We start from the raw sequence: 13,688 nt of genomic DNA, 5'->3' as shown, positions 1-13,688 counted from the left end.
ACTGTTATATTCCTTTAAGCTTATTTTTCAGCTGGACAAGTTAGGTACCGAGGATGACTCTGCCAAGTTCATTGGACGCTGGGAGAAAATAATACTTTCAGTAGTAGGTACATGTAACAACGAAATAACGATGTAAGATTATGTATAACACGAAAAATGATTTTTATATTAAGTATGACGTTATAATGCATACCTTTGACTTTGTATCACATGCCTCGCAACATATCGGAACCAATCTTCTCGATGCACGCGGAGCTGCGTCTCAGGGATCTTGATTACGAATCTGCCGAATCATTCTTGTCTGATTCGAATTGTTGAATGAATGCTTGTCTTGTTACCGCTGGTGACGCGTTGAAAATAACTAGTCAGGTTAAATACATTAATGATTGTCAGAAACAGATTGCGCACTTTTAATCACCGCGGGAACAATTTTACCGATTCGAGAGTTCGCACGATCCATCTTTTTCATATTACGCGTACATATAATTTCGTCTCGTGATGTTTCGCTTTAGTTTCGCTCTAGTTTCGTTTAGTATGGCATAAATTCTCCTTACTTGCAGCGTTGTAATTATTCACTTAACGACGGAAGTTTCCAGTCGAATTGTTCGATATCGTTTGAAATGATTAATACCGATACGTTCTCGTATCAGGTTATAGTTTCTAATATTCATGTGTTTCGCAATTGATATCAATTAGCGTCAGTCTTATACGTGACTCTCTTTCATGATTTTATGGATATTATCGACGAACGTCGCTATTTCGAAGTGAATCCACGAGTCATAAAGGCTAATCCCATAATGCGTCCTCTTGATATTTCTCGGAAGAACAAACAAAATTATCCAGTGCGAAGGAAGTAGGCGAGTATCCCTTTCAGCGGACGGGCTCTTGATTCTCCGAGCGATCTACGTCCGAATGGCAACGAACGCCCGGGTCCCACGTTACACTTTTGCTACTTCCTACTCGGTGAGAGGTTCGCGTGGAATCAAACGAGACAGCGAGAGAAAAAGTGAGACAACGATAGGAGGAAGAAATCGAAAGATCGCGATCGGTTGCTTGGGAAGGGGGATGAAAAAGCGGGACCGATCGAAAGAAGAGGCAATGTGTGTAGCAATTAAGTTGGTGCTTACGAGGATAATTAGCGAAGGATCGAACGAGGAGGCAGCTGGCCAGCGGTGGAATCGGGACCCATCTTCGTTTCTTGCCTCCTCGAATCTTCTTCTTCTTCTCTCTCTCTCTGCCTCTCCCTCTCTCTTTCTTTTTTCATCTTGTAATTCCCTCGTAGCCGCATTTACCTACATAATTATCGTCATGATGATTATGACTGGCCACGGAGCCAATGGAACTCACGGGCACGTCGCCGCGTGGCAACGCGTTTCCCTCGACGCCGTACTTCTCTTTCCCTCTTCGCGGTACGAAAACTTATTACCGAGTGGCCCGAAGAAGCGGTCGCCCCGAGCTGTCCAGGAACTCGTTGCCATGTTTAACACGCTATAGACGTGGATACGTACGAATGTTATTCGCGTACACGGTGCATTTTCTGACGTATCAGGATAGGATAGTAACTTAAACGGTTACGTTCATTGGAAAGTTAACAAATTTCATCGGACGCAGACAGCTGGAATAATCAAACGATAGTCATTGGAAGAGAAAGAAAGGTTTAGCTTTGATATTATTTAGTTCCCAGATTTCATATTTAAAGGTGTTAAATCGTTAGTATCCTATCAAGCGACTGGGCTCGTCTGAACAAGACTTTAGAGAAGCAGAAACGCGTCGAATAAATATGTATTGTGGACGAAAAACTTGTAACGATAGAATACTAAGGGTAAATGGTACAGGGAGAGGAAGAAACGAAGGAGATGATCGAAACACGAGGGCCTGGTAATTGCCGCGGACCGGTCGTTAGGTGACTACGGAGCCGGGTGAAAGTTCAGTTAATTCGATTAGAATCGGCTTGGTGTATAAACCGCGGTCAGGATTCGCCGTGAGCGACTCTCCATCGCGGATCTGCTTTACGTTCGGATTATGAGAGGCTCGCTCGGCTAATCTCCTTTCTCGGGGTCGTGCGCTGTATTATCGGACTTCCTGGTGTTGATGGCTCTCTTCGATCCTTTCGCGTTTTAGGCCCCGCGACCACGGTGTTTGCGTTTCCTTCGCGCGGATTAATGGCCTTCGTATTTAGGAACACAACCGTCCCGGCTGGCGTTGCTCGTGAAATCTTGATTTAATAGGCCGACAAGGAAATTATCGTTTCGTCGTGCAACGTTCGGGGTTACTCAAGCTGCGATCATTATCGTTATTATTACTGTTATTTCATTACTGTTAGTTTTGTCTTCCATGTGATTTCACAGATTTTTTATTCGGTCGAGCGTGATTACGATTACGAGCGTGTTGAAATTCGTTTGACGCGGTTACGATTGGAATGCGTGCAAATTATCGTGCTACCGGGGGCTTTTATTTCAATGGAAATTTGTTTTTAGCCTTTTCGAAACACTTTAGATGTCTTTTGGTTTTTGTTTGTGTTAGACCTTTGTGCGTGGAATTGGAAATTGAATTGACATAAAAGTTTTACTCTTATCGGAGGGATTTCGTAGAAACGTACGTCACGAAGTCGACGTTATGAGGTTCCGGCGTGTGGAATCGTGCGAGTTGATCTTTCAGTGACAAATTATATCGTACGTCGTTTCGAAATAATCGATCGCAAATCATACAAAATTTATTCAAGATGCATAATAACAGCGAATAACAGCGTGCTGGTATTGAAATCGAATTAAATCGAATATGTATCTACCGAGTCCACTTGTTGTCTGAAGAATACGTATTTCCGTAAGTGCGAGATAGTTAGAATGAAAATAGTTAGAATCGATTCATTGGTTCATATAGCGCAACAATAATAATCATAATTTACATTGAGATTTTAAAGTTTATACTTACAATTTCTACTTTATCTGCAGCAAAGACTGTTAATTACCGATTTTTATCCAAATATAGAACGCCAGAATGAAATAAGTTAAAATTAAATATTCTAATAACCCAACGATTCCTAGTCCAACGGTTAACACGTGTCCAATGTCCTTAACAATATCGGTCCAGTTGTGCAAAAGATTTTCGATCGAAAGAGACCAGTCTCGATCTCTTTCTTCCTCGTTTAAACGATCTTCCTGATCAACCCCTTATTTACATTCGATCAAGTATTCCCTTCTGTGCAATCTCAGCGTCCAGGGCGCTCGCCGTGCAAGAACTCCTCGCCCTTAAACGCGATTCACGATCGCTCCACATATGGATAATATCGTATCCCTTGGCGCGGCATCGGAGAAGAAAGAGTGGTTCTAATGCAAGGCATAAACATTCGGCGAGCAGAGCCACTGCAGGCATGCAGGAGTTGCCTGGCGGAGGGTAAGAGGGTGGAAGTGGTGGCGGATGGGTGGCAGTAGCTCTGCGAGATGACGAAGGAGCGTCGGGCGCGGGGTGGTTCCCCGGATCGATGTGTGTGCCCCCGCCTTCCACGGGGAAAGAGTCACCCAGCTTCTCCTACCCGCTTTCGCCGCTCCTGGGGGTAGTTATACAAATTTCCAAGAGTGTCTGCCTCCTCCCCCTGTCACCCTCCTGGCCCACCGTTTCTCGAATCTCCTTTTCTTGGCCCTCCACCCTGCACCGGCTACCTCTCACGCCGGCTCCTAGAGTTTCCATAGCAACCCGGAGGCGGGTCTTTGCATATTATACTCTGTGTGTGACAAGCCGACTCGTTATGTATGCCACTGTGTAGGTGTGGAGGTGTGCTGTACACCATCGTACGGCTGCGTGTGTGTTTGGCCGCCTTGGTGCGTTTAGGCGAACGAGAAACCGCGCTTACGTACACACCCGTTCATAAGTGAAAACTTAAGCGCAACACCATTGTGTTTATGTATACGCGGTTCAATCAGGCATTTTTATACGAGTTTACGTTTTTGCTAACGTAGTTATGGAGATAGAATTTAAATGGAGATTCGTTTTCTCTACTAAACGTTGCAACGTGTACTCTACTTCGAGTATCTTACGTATCTTGTTCGTGTTTTGTACGAGCGCAGCAGGGCGGCCTCACGATCGAACCGATGTTATCCATAAAATTTCATTAATCGCGAGTTATAAATTGCCGTTGCTAATAAATATTCTTGCACGTATGTAATAACAACGAGTTTGCTAACGAAAGAACAAACTTTCACGAACGAATTTTACAAATTACAAATTTACAAATTACCCAATCGATGGAATATCAGAAAATTTGTAAAAATAGGTCCGTAACTTCAAACTTGAAGTTTGTCAATCTTCAAATGTTATTGGTTGGTGAATTATCGTACAATTATCGTGCTCAGGTATCCTAATACTTCTGAACGAGAGTGTACGTACGTACGTGTGTGTATGCCTGAGCGCGATGAACTGGTGTCTCGCGTGTATATATAGGCGATGTTAGTCCGTGTGGTGGTAGAGGGGTTGCAAAGGAATCGGGCGGAGGTGTGAGCAGAGGCAGATGAGGAATTGTCACCTCCGACGGAACCGGAGGAAGGGTGGAGAGTGCAAGGAGCGAGAAAGAGAGAGGATGGCGAAGCGAGAAGAAATGTGACGATGGGGTAGGGGTTGCACGGCTATGCCGGTTCTTTGTACTTTGCAGGGTTGCTGCAATCTCCCATACCCCACGGCAGCTTCCACCTCGCGAGTGAACTCACCCCATGCCGGTGGAGGCTGCCACCTTCCTTCCAGCTTTCCAGCCATCCCCTAGCTCCTTAGCCTAGCTTCCTCTCTCACCCTGCGAAGCTGGAATTTCTACGAATCCGTGCTATCTTATATATGGAGAAACGAGAACGGCGGTGAGCCGACGCGTTGTGATTTTTACCGGGGCTCTCGTTCAATTCCGGGAGCCGTGGCGCGAGCGCACTCCTGGGGGTGGCTTTGATTCTTTCCAAGGAATCGAAAGCGACGGTTACACGCGCTTGACTGAAAGATAGCGAGGCCATCGTCCTTCTATGACTGTTCAGAGATGAGGTTACAATTTTTGGCAACGTCGAAATTTTAACACGCGATGACTAGGTAACCGAAGGATCAAATTGCATTTATTGAAAGAACAAGAAAGACGTACGAGTTTCATCTTCAAAAGGGTAAAAGTGTATCGCTACAGATATCGGTTCGCTATGAATTCGTAGCACGTTTCAAAATCTGATACGATTTTGATCGACTCTGAGTTTGTATTTCTTACTTTACTTTGATTAACGGAAAGCTGCCTTCTTGTCGCAACAATCTCTCCGATTCGTACTAGATTTACAGGTAATCATTGGATAGATTACAACGAGTAAATAATTCATACTGGTTTCATAAATAATTTCCGGCTATATGTTACGACACAAGTTTCAAAGATTACGACTATACATTCGCATAACCATCGGTGCCAATCCATTGCTTTCGATGAAGATACAAATTCTAGAAACTTCGAGCTTAAAAATAGTTTCCTTACCTTATTTCGAATTGCCACCCTATCGTGTCGTTGAACATCTCGGAGTTAGGGTACTTACAGTTGATGGTCCAGAGCATACGTGGACCGTAAGGGTATCGCCGAATACGTAGGACTTTGTTAGGGTAGCGGCGGCCTTTCCACGGGGTGACATGTTTTTCTGGCAGCCAAGGGGTGCGAGCCCCTAATTATAAAATAAAAAAAATCAATATCTTACCCTAGCCCGGGCAGGGTGCACAAAAAAATAGGGTGACTCCCCCGTCTTCTCGTCATTTCCACCAGCGATTCTCATCCCACAAAATCCAACCCCGCGTCTTCCAGTCGTTGCTCCCTGCTCGTTTCGGCCACGGAGCTGATTTTTTTCTCTACCCCTCCGTCGCTCTGCCCACCCCCTTTTGGGGCTGTATTTCTGGCGGATGAAGGTAAAGACGAAGCACGAGATGTTGGACGAAAGAGGAAGATGGAGCAGGGAGATGAAAGAGTAGCGAGCGCACATGGGATACGGAGTTGGGAAGTGGTGTAACTGGAAGAGAAGAAGGGGAAGTATAGCGGATAACGGAAGAAACTGCACGACTTTATTTCGTTGCGCTTATTGCGTTTCCTGAATTTTTATACGCCGCATGCGGCCCATACTTATGGACTTTTAATACCCAGCTGGCACGTGCTACACGCTCGCAATTTCGATATCTACTGCGAATAAAGATGCTAAAGTATTTTAGAGAACGACGAGAAACGGTTCGGGGGGGATTCACGTGCGTGCGTTTTTTCTGCATCGCGAGAGTTCTTTGGTCGGATGTAATTTATATGCGATTAGTGGCGAATATGAATCGTTGTTTAGCCGAGGCTATATTTTAAGCGCTTTCCAGTCCGGTTTCCGAAAATCATACTCTTTTTCATATTGTTACGAGTGACGATTCCTTTGCAAGAACAGCATGGTTTATTATACGTGTTGGTTTATTAAAGAGACGAGTGATAAAATTGTAATAGTCAGTGTATATTAAAGTACAAGTACAGAGATAGTGTATGCCGGTCGTACATCGTGACAATGTTTTGTCCGGGGTTCGTTTACCTTTGAACCTAGCAAACCAAAACAACGTTGCCAGTCCAAGGCACAACAATATGAGTCTCTCCCGATTTGAATCGGGAAGAGCATTCCCTTGACTCGCTGAAGAGCGAAGATAAGAATTTGTCAGATTATGGCGGTTATGATTGTGAAATATTAACAACTTTGTTACTTTTCAACGATTCGTACAAATCGTTAATCTATATCTTGGATCATTACGCGAATAGCCGCTTTCCTAATAACCCGTGTCGATTACCAATTTTAAACCCGATGCTGATACAACCAATCGTTAAATCTACCGAAAATGCGGCACAAGCACAACGAAGCTCATCGAGCGTTCAAAGCGACAGAAACGATATTACAAATCTACCAACGGTAGATCGTATCTCCACCGATACCGCTTACATTCATCGATTCGCGAGCGCGGCGGAGCAAAGCGTCCCAGAGAAAACCGCTCCCTCTCACCGGGGTCGATTTCACGTGAAACAAAAGTGCCTGGAGCGGTCGCCGGTGGTGGCGGTACTCAATCAATAGATACATAAATATCATCCTTCTGCGGGGCCTCTGCCCGACAAACCCCTGCGTGCATCCAGTACACGCGTGCGTCGCCTATTCTTCCGTTACGTCTTCAAATTTTTCTTTTCTCTTCCACGATTTCAGCCAAATGGCGATGCGGGTGGAAGAGGTTTTCGGTGGTAGTGGCACCATGGCACATCGATTCCGTGGATTCACCGGCGTCGTTTTTGTCTCGCGCGACGACACATTCAAATAAGTAAGGGTGTCCCCTTGCCCCTTGAAGAGGTTCACCCATCCCTGGGACCTTGCGTTGCCACCCCTTGGCCGTAAGGTCCTTCTTCTTTCGTTTCCTTCGCCTTCTCTCTCCTCCTCTTGCCAGCTTCGCTAGCGTCACCACCCCAATCTCCACCTCCTCCCTTTCCCCCTACAGCTCAGGTCGACTCGAGGGATGGGTCGCGACGAGATTAAAAGAAGAATCAATAGCGCCTCTCACCCCACACCATCGTTGCGCTCCTCACTTCCACCGTGAAGGTGGGTGCCTCCTCTTGCCCTCGAGCACCCTAACCCCCGCAACCTCAAAGGCCCTTGCCATATATTGAAATGCTCTAAGAGAGGACTACCTCGGAACCAACATCTTCCCTCTCTTTTTCCCTCTCTCTTTCTCTCTCTCGCCTCTGCCTGAGTTCTTCCGCAACAGCCACCACCCACACGTGGGTGGCCATGGATGGGAGGGGTGACCACCCTCTCTCTATGTGCCGACCTCCACGAACACATTCGCTATACTTCTTCGAATCCTCTTGGACAAACACTGCGAGCATCGTTTCTTTTCTTCGCTGTCTGTCCTTTCTCCGCTCCCCTTCTCTTACCTTGCCGCGCGTTTTCTCCTAACCGTAGCTTTTGCAAGTGGGTACCCTCTCCCTTTCTCGTCTGTCTTTGGCTATTCTCCGCGTAGGAAAAGAGATTTGTCGTCGACCACCCCCGCCCCTTCCTCCTGCTCTTTCTCTCTTCGTTTCTCGCGCTGTTCGGCCTTTCACGAAAGTCACCGAAAGAACCAGAGAAAGGGATTAGAGAAAGGGTTGGCGAAGGTGAGACGGAGAACGTTCGTGGACCATCGAGGAATTGTCAATTTCTGTCTGCGCCTTACCTTTCTTTTGCATAGCGAGATAAGCAGCATCTTGGTGAATGATTTTAGCGGGAAATAGCGGGGGTCTTTGAATCCGCTCCCTTTGGATCTGCGGTCGGTAACGAAAGGCCAGAGGCAACAACATCACGTGAAATCGCCTCGAAGATAGGCTTTGGCCGGAGCCGCTGGACGTCGGAAATGCCATCTTCGAAATTGCTCTTGCAGCTCAGCCACCCTAGCCACCGTTTTTAATCGCTGCGAACGATGAACGGCGATCTTGAATTTATAATGGTCGATCCAGTTGCTCGTTTTATCGTGTTTATCCGATAATCGGCCGGATAGTCCCTTTACAACGGCTGGATAGATTATTATCTTATTAAAAGATGCTTGGAATGTTTCAGCGTTAACCAGAACGCGTAAAGCATCATGTTAATTTACCGTGGACCTTTCGCGATCAAAAGAGGAGACGCTTCAGGCTGAAACAGTAGATTTATTATAATAAATCTACCTTGATCCGATATTATTCGTCTTACCAACGGAATTATGTTATTAAGATGGATTTTTAGGATCGCTGGAATGCGATAGCTTACGTTGTAATCGACTCATGCACTTTGAAGGAACGAAAATTGTTTATTACAGCTTCGTAGATATGTGTAGATAACTGGCTGATAGCGATGAACATGTTGAAACAGGCATTTTTACTGTAACAGGAAGCGTACAACGCTATCTTCATTTGGAATCGATGTTTCAGAATCTGATAAAAGAAGCGTAACAGAAGGAAATCGTTGTATAATATATAATTTTATTAGTTTTCTAGTCGAGTATTTAACGATATCGTTGTTGGTAGATTGTTACGATTAATATACCTGTATTCACTGACGTAACAAGTCATACATTTTCTTCAAATCCATAACTGATCGACGTTGATACTTTTCCGTATTTTGTACTTTTTTATACAATTGTGTTACATTTGTACAGTTTTTATATTTTCGTGGTTTACAATTTAATAAAAGTACGATTGAAATTTATAGCCGAGTATTTAATCAACTTTAATCAACGCGTTAAACGGATGTTTTAATCTATAGCACGTACGAATATTTAAGACAAAAATTTTTATCGCTATGATATGACGCAACTGTTGTATTATCTTTCATAGAATTAAATAATTATACTCTGGACGAAGAACAATGGGCAATATGCGATTATCTAATTCGAATAAGCGTGGCTAAACGTCAACCATGATAATACGCACATGTCACACGGTCTGTTAATAACATGAGACGCGATAAAATCGGTTACAGAGGAGGCGAAGCCTACGGTAATTTCACGTGAAATCTGTTCGAGGCTGGCTGGCTGTTGTTCAGCAGCTAAACACACATGGAAGAAGCTATTTCGGAAATTGCTATCGCTGTTTGCATACTATGATTATGTTAATGCAGTTTGTCTTAATGATTCGATAAAACGCGTGTACCTTGCTTGCCTGTGTGTGTGTGTGTGTGTGATGCGATCGTAGAAGGAAGAAAAAGAAAACACATTTTTGTACACCGATCTAGGTTATTAGTATATCGATAACCGTGATCGATGTGCCATCAGTTATATCAGGAAAATGTATTGTGGACAGTATAATTTGGAATAGATCGCGCGTTATATAAATCAAGCTGTTCTTTCGAGAATTTCCAAGATGTTCGATGGTAGCTACAATTTTTTCGTTAAAATTGAATGCCAATGTTCCCGAATTACATCTATTTACATTAACAAACTTAAGAATGAAAAATTACTATTTGCAATAATGGATCATTTAACTACTTTATTACTTTTATCTTAAAGCGATATTATTTCGCGTTAAAATGAAATAAATCGTCTCCTCGGGTAATTTTCTACCTCAATTAATTGTTTCAAATAGAAAAACGAATAATTTGGATTTTAATATTAATTTCATTTTAAATATTGCGTACATTTCGATGAACGCGAAACGTAGTCAGATTATTCCACAACGTAACAGCGTTTACTCCTAAACTCTAATCTCAACTTTATTCTAATTTCAACTACCCATCGGTAACAAGCCTGAGCTTAGTATCTAAAACTTTGTGAATTGTGCGAAACTCGTAGCGCAAAAAGGAACGCACTCTCGAAGTTTACGTTACATCGCAGGCTTGAACTATTAAAGCTCGAACAATTGTAGCTCGATTTACAAAAAGATAATGTCGTTTGATCTTTCGTCGCCGAAGGAATGCGATTATTATTTGAAAAGAAATTCGTAGCTAGCCAACCCCTGGTACACGAAGGTCGGAGATAAAGCGCATTTTTCTAGGAGGATCGTTTTTCTTTCTTAGTCTCTGCGTCGCTTTGAATTCGGTAGCCACGGAAATTGCCGTCCACATTTTGCGGCTCGGCTCTGACAAGGTGAATATTTTAGCGGCACCCCGTAGCTTGTTGGTTCCCACATACATATGCGTGCACACGTGCACAGGTTGAAGATACGCCTCGGTCAACATCGTCGAAAAATGTATTAAAGGCAAACACATGCATTCTAAGGAGGTTCGCCCTACGCTCACCCTCTCCCACCTCCACCGTACGCTTTTTCGTCCCCGCGACATACATCCACGTATTCATACGAGCACGGAAGATACTTTTGCCAATCCCCCTGCTGTCCAAGTCTTTTATTTTACACATATACGCTGTTCCACACTATCTAACGCGTACTACTGTACGCGTGGCTCTGATCGATAATTTCTTGCTGGACCTTTCCGAGGATTCAGGAGCTTCCGATAGTGCCTGTTGGTATTTTCAGAGAAAAGTGGTTTTACCGTGTTTTCGCTTGAAATTTCTGGGTAAAATTGAATTTTCATATAGCGTTTCGCTTCGTTTTCCTTCTTCTGGTAGCGTAATCGTATTCTTTTACAGTGAAATTTGAATTAACGCCTAAACGGTAAGGCGACATCCTACGGTTAAGGTTGTCTCTGCAACGAAACATTTGCAAATTAAGAGAATCGATAAGCTTTTCACGTTCCTTGTTGCTATCTTGGCAAGAAGACGATTTTAACTCTGTTTTCACTTTGAGATTCTCGATAGAATCGAATCGCGTGCATCGTTTCCTTTCATTTTTTTCTGCGTACCGAGAGTTTAATTGTAGCGGCAGATACGTCGTTCGATGTAACGTATTTCGCGATGGCGCGTCGTGATTACCATGGACCTAAGGTGTTTGCGTTTAATGAACGCCATATACACTCCAACAAAGTTGCGGGGATATCGTGAAACGATGGTCGTGCCAAGGGGAAGAAAAGAGAAGAAACACCGGCTGGTTTTCCGTTCGAATACGATTTGCTCTCTTTCAGCTGGCCGCGTATTAAATGCTGTTAAACGAGCCGGCAATCAGCACCTGTCAAATTGTAATCAGCGAGACTGTGTACTTACATATACGTGGTTCCTCGCAGCTTTTCCGAACCTTCGTATCCTTCTGTACAATATAATACATAGCAAGACAGTGAGAACGCGACCGCGAACAGGGGAACATCTTTGCCATTATTTGGCAATTAATAACAATGAGAATCGGTCGGTTGATTGGTTGACTAGATAGACTATTTATTCCATGATTGGTGTAATTATACGAAAATAAAAGAGAAGAAGAAATGATCGGTGGCGCGATGCAGGAACTGTCGATCTTTCGTTAATTTCCCATTGAACTTCCTCTGTTTAATGCGAAGAAGCAGAGGCCGATCTATGGAAAAAGGTTCACTTTATTTTCCCATAAATATCTGTTACATGTTAACGAGTAGAGGTGTTTTATATATTAGCTGAATGCGTTGATACGGTTCACAGATCATGACTTTGTATTCGTGTATTATTACAACCACCGATGCTAGAGCAACTCTCATTACCATTGGAATACAACGTGTATAAAAGAGCAGAAAAAAATAATTTACATTAAGTTGTCAAGCACTTGTGAAGACATGATTAAATTTCATAGTTTAGTGGCTTGTTTTTCGTGCGCTACATGCTGCAGGCTTCTTGCTATCTCGAATCCAACAGCTTTTACCGTGGCTCGCAATCGAATTAATTAGTTAGTCGAGTTAGTAGAAGCGAGCGGAATCCGCTGAATTCTGGTAGTTCTTGTTTACTTAAAAGGGAAATCTTCTGTAATTTAAGATGTAAGATTCTCTGATCCTACGAAAGTCGAATGTCATTTTTATTAAATTTCAATAAATTTTTCATCCACCTCGGTCATTATTGCAAAATGACAGGCCAATAGCCGATAACTACATAGTATGCCCCGTGCAATTAAATTTATACAGCTAACTGTACGCTTTCTAATTTTTATTCCGCGAACGTTACAATTATAAAATTAGAAAGAAACATCAGCATTTCCGTGTATATCAGTTACATACAGATACTTTGTACGTATTGCATATACATACTATACACATTACGATAGCGACACACGTTCACTTCGTTACACGTCTAATGGAAATCCGAGTCTTACACAACTGTTCTCCGAAATTCTCAAATATTCTTATCAACCTCTCTTCTACAATTCAAAATTCTCAACGATATTGTCCGATAACGATACTCTAAACGATAAAACTCTCGATAATCGATCAATTCAATTACACGCGTTCCCGAAACCAAAATACACGTACGCTTGGTCATGCAATAGCACACGTAATCCAAACTCAGTTCGTTTCAATAGCGCCACGTATACGTACCATAAACATGTAGCTAGGTTCGCGAGTTTTCAGATTTCCAGGACTCGCGCGTGCACAGCTCGGCCGCGAAATAAACATCGCCTCGTCGCGACGTGTCACCGTGGAATTCGTATTAATTGCAAGTGGACAAGCGGTCCAGCTCGGCTTGCCTCCGAACAGGGCTGGCCAAGCGGGACGAGTTATGTGGCGGAACGAGTTATTATTTACTTATTAGACGGCTGGCGAGCGCGGCGCCCAACGAGGGGGTGTGAAAATGAACTAAGGCCAGCCCGGTAGAAATTAAAAACGTGACTCCACGGCGCGGGTAGCTTCATCGCGCGGCTAACGAGAAGATACGACCTCCTGGTAAACGTGTAACTATATACGTGGCTGTCTGTGTGCGCGTATAGGTATAGCAGTCTTATATGCTGCAACGTTCGAAGACGTACGTTCTTTATATACCGGGTGCTCGTTCCGAGAACGATGTTAACATCGGGGAATCGGTTGTGCTTGCATTTTTTCTCTCCCCTGCCGTATAATAATCTTCTCTTTTTTTCTTTCGAGTTATTAAAGCGAGCCGGAGTTTGCTCGTCTTTTCGATTCATTTTCTGGTTTCGTTTCTTTGGTTCTTTTGATTCCCAGGATACTCGGTTGATTATGTTAACGTTCCGATAACATGGTACGTATACCGCTGTTCGTAAGCGTTTGAACGCAGTTGATTCGTAGCAACAGCACGCGAATGTAGCGAAACGTATAGATTGATGAGAAACTAATTGCTAAAAACAACATCTCGTCGTCTTATGGAATCGATAAATATAATACATC

The sequence above is a fragment of the Bombus terrestris genome, chromosome 11, assembly GCF_910591885.1.
Source record: "Bombus terrestris chromosome 11, iyBomTerr1.2, whole genome shotgun sequence".
NCBI lineage: Eukaryota > Metazoa > Arthropoda > Insecta > Hymenoptera > Apidae > Bombus > Bombus terrestris.
This window is presented reverse-complemented; position numbering follows the sequence as displayed.